This window comes from Pomacea canaliculata, linkage group LG12, assembly GCF_003073045.1.
Source record: "Pomacea canaliculata isolate SZHN2017 linkage group LG12, ASM307304v1, whole genome shotgun sequence".
Classification (NCBI taxonomy): Eukaryota; Metazoa; Mollusca; class Gastropoda; order Architaenioglossa; family Ampullariidae; genus Pomacea; species Pomacea canaliculata.
The window spans coordinates 19,202,821-19,207,189 of NC_037601.1; the positions used below are offsets into that span (position 1 = coordinate 19,202,821).

The 4,369-nt window shown below is 36.1% G+C and overlaps 1 pseudogene; it reads right to left on the minus strand.

Moving 5' to 3' along the window:
* Window positions 1–97: 97 nt before the first annotated feature.
* LOC112553334 lies at window positions 98–4,368 on the minus strand (annotated as a pseudogene).
* Window position 4,369: the final 1 nt, after the last annotated feature.

Sequence of the window (4,369 nt, forward strand, 5' to 3'; positions counted from 1 at the left end):
CACAAGCATCATCTCGGATGTGTTGGGCAAGCTTCAATTTGATTTCACCTTTTCCCACACAAATATTCAGTTCTCTATACAAATGAAGATGCCAAAATATTTTTCCTACAGATTTATTTCTTACAACTGACATGAAGCACACAAAATGTACAGCACTGTTTATCCAGTTTCCAACTTACAAGAGGACCTGTAGAATTGTTGTGGTGCTCAAGATCACAGGCCAGTTTTCTATAATAAAATGTTTAAAGATTATTTCCCCGGTAGCTCCAAGCACTTGGATTTGCCAACACAAAAAAATTAATAAATAAAAGAGCAAAAGAGAGAAGAAAAAAGAATTGTGCACCTCTAAAGTATTTTGCTATCAGGCATTGTACATGTTCAAAAAGTACATTTCATAAAACTCCCCAGAGCCTGTCAGTATAAACGTGAAGAAGAAATGTGCAACAAACCAAAGATGAAAATTACAGCATACAGAATACAAAAATAGTTCACACTGTACACAATTTTGGCTAGGTTTTTTTTAATAAAGTGATTCAAGCCTTACACATTTCTAAAATGTTAATCTTACGTATTACAAAGTGATAGGTGAGAGACCTGCACCCAGCTGCCACAAAGATTTGTATGTGCCCAGTTATGATCCCCCACCCCCCCCAAACCATACTAAAGGACCCATTAAACAAGAAAGAAATCAGCAATTTGTCAGAACGCTTGCAGATACATCCAGAAAATTCACCACCTGCTCTCAGTTGTAGTACCTTACGACACTTTATTTGTTATCTACTTAAAAGTTACAAAATGACAATTTTTTTTTAAGACTTAAAATTTGTTTCAATCACTAACCACCTGGTTAAATAAAAATAAACTGTACTACTGATAATAGATAAACTGTAATTCTATTCTGAAATTGCTACAATTCATGTTTGCTCTTTTTAAATAAGTTAACATATCTTCAATCATTCAAGGATGACAAAATATTTGCTTTTCCAACATTTGGGTCAAATTCTAACTATATAACTCTTGGTATACAGTTGACCGAATAGTTCGTACAGGATCACCAGAAAGACATATTACTTCATAAGCACACATGATAGGTCACCAATACTTTCCAAATGTATTTGAATGGCTATGCTTCTGATGGCATCACTCGAGCTTCTTAGATCTGTGTTACCCATAGTTCTATAAAGACTTTTCCGCCATTGTTTAAAACTATTGAATTGCAACAGGGTAATGCCTAGCATTTTAAAGGTGTTGTTTATGTATATGGCACATAAGCTAGTCAGTCTGAATCTAACATGTTTTTTTGGTAAATGTTGACAAGCTAATAATTATTTCCAGGTAAAAACAAAAGCTTGCTTTTCACACCAAACAATATTTTCTTTGATCCTATCAGTTTAAAATTCTTGCCACTATAATCACAAAAGCGAAAAAGAATATATTTATCTCAGGAGGAGTGAGCCACAGCCAAAATTTGATTAAGGTGGGGGCAAAATCTAAACAGGATGAGATAACTTATCTGTGAAGATATTATTAAACTGTGATGAATGACACATCTTTGAACTTATGTTCCTTTGACAATCACAAATGTACATATAATTCAAATACCACATTTTGAATAACCACACTCAAAAAAGAAACCAAATGAGCGCAAAGAATATTTTACATTAAAAAAAAAAAAAAAACCCAAAAAACAGACATTTTCTTGCCATGTGCAAGAAATCAAAGATTAACAAATTCTGTATGCCCTTTACTGTCATGACACATTTACAAGAAAGAGCATGATCATGTACCTTTAAACGTTATAGACAAAAATAAAACACACTGTTAACATTAACTCCATCCTCAAATTCAATCATATTTCAGATGCTGTTCAAATGCTCTGCATGTATGGTGCAAGATATTTCTGAAACAAACACAAATTACTCCATTCTTTCAAGCTCATAAGGCAGCAACACTATGGACAAGAGCCAATAAAAGGGTATGTGTATCTGATGGGAATCTGTTGAAACTTTCAATTTTATGAAAACAAGCTGTCTGCATTAAGAAAAAAATGTTCTTATCTACAGAACATTTTGCAAAGATGTGTTTTAAATAACTTGTAAAGATTCAGTATCTGCACAAATTTGATCAAATTTTCTAACTGCATGCTATGAAAAAGCTTCCCATTGTAAGATAACTGAATCTGCCACTGCATAAGAAAAAAAATATTCTCCTTTACAATGTACATTATTTCATTCTTTTCAAAAAATGTTTATTTAAAGCCAGGTATTTAAGATAAAATCAGCATGCCTTCAATCTTGGAAAATCAGTGTTAACCAGATGGCACAATTTGCATTTTTTAAAAAAAACAAAAGCAGCATTTTAATATTTTTATAGAAGCAACAGTTTTAACTGCAACCCAAGTGTGCTGGCTTTTGACATATTTCATAAACGAATAGCAAGGATAAGAAGTAAGCAGCGTTATGTCCATGATGTATCAATACTAGATCCAGGTATGCAGGAAACTTTTCAAACAAAATAGAAAAACACACACACATCATTTAAGTCATTTGCTAAAACAAGATTCAAAATAAATGTACTCATTTATTAGCAAAGTTGCATTTAAACTGAAACCAAATTAGTATGACTGAAGAAGACTTGTACAGATTCTCTGAGATGTCTGGTTCTTGCTGGTTGATAATTTTTTGAGTACAGTATGTTGAGAAAATGACAGTGACTGAAAGGTATTTATAAAACTGCAACTGCAATCTCAAAAAAGAAAAAAAAACCCACACATATGATTATTTTATATACTTGTTAAATATAGCAAAAATAAAACTAATGCAGCTGCATGACTACTATCATTAACAAACTTCCCAACTGTTTTCACCAAAGTTTATATACATTTACACTGTAAGGGCAGTACATACAAATTCTACTAGTACTGAGTTGTTTTTTTAACGCAATATTTTCACCTCCCTCTAGATTGTAATGGATCACTTGTACCATAAGGCAAGTATGCTTTTACCTCTAACCTTGTGCAATTTTCTTTCTTCAAGTCCCCATCAGTACTTTTCAGACCACACATTCTGCTGTACTGTGTACATTTTAAAACTATTCAACAACCCTACTTTGTGTTTTAAGTTTATAACAAGATAAAAATGAGTCTCTGATCGCATTATATGCAGAATGACACAAGTAAACCATGAGTTCTTTATGACCAACAATAGCTGTTGATCTGCTCAACCAAACAACTGTCCATGCTAGCCGCGACCAGCAGTTGGAACAGCGGTGGTGGTAGACTGGGCAACAGCAGCTGCCTTCTGCTTCAGCATGGTCCAGTCGAAAGTGTAATCATACTGATAGTTGAGAGTACGGAAAAGAATGCGAAAGAGCTGGCGCAGATACATGTAGTCAGGTGCCTCCTCAAACCTCAGACCTCTGCAATAGTTGAGATACATAGCAAATTCAGCAGGAAAGCCTTTGCACAACACTTCAACTGGTGTTGACATTTTCTTTTCACTTATCTTCTCATACTTCTGCTTCTTGGTGTTAGCCTTCAGACCTTGCCAGGGTAGGCTACCTCTGTTGAAATACATTAGAACATAGCCAAGTGACTCCATATCGTCACGTCGGCTTTGTTCTATTCCCAGGTGAGCGTTGATACTGGCGTAGCGCGCCGTTCCTGTGAGGTTCTTGTCCTCACGGTAGGGAATGTGGGTTCTCGTGCGACTGTCTCTGTACTTTTTAGCCAAACCAAAATCAATCACAAAGACTTTGTTGCAGTGCCTGCCGATACCCATGAGGAAATTATCGGGCTTAATGTCCCTGTGAATGAAATTTTTGTTGTGGACGTACTCGATGCGACCAATCATCTGATCAGCAAGCATAAGCACGGTTTTCATGGTGAATCTGCGGGAACAGAAGTTGAATAGATCTTCGAGACTTGGCCCCAGGAGATCCATGACAAGTTCGTTGTAGTTTTTGTCTTGGCCAAAGAATCGGATGTGAGGAATTCCAACACCACCCTGCAGAATTTTGTACAACTTACTTTCGTACAAAAGTTGGGGGTGTCGAGCTTTTATGGATTCAAGCTTGACAGCAACCTCTTCGCCATTTGTTATGTTGATGCCGAGGTAGATATCGCCAAACGATCCACTCCCAATTTTTCGGACAAGACGATATTTCCCAGCGACTATAAACTCGCTGGTCTGGCCAAGGGCGGATTTTTCTGCGCAAGCACCTGGTTCCATTGTTCAAAATATTCACAAAACAGCCACTATTCAACTTTTACTCACATAAATCTTGACCGTCAAGCCAAAAATATGGTTGCCATCTTTGGTGTTTCAGCTAGTCGACGACCTATCCCACGATGCCCAACCTAAACCATAAT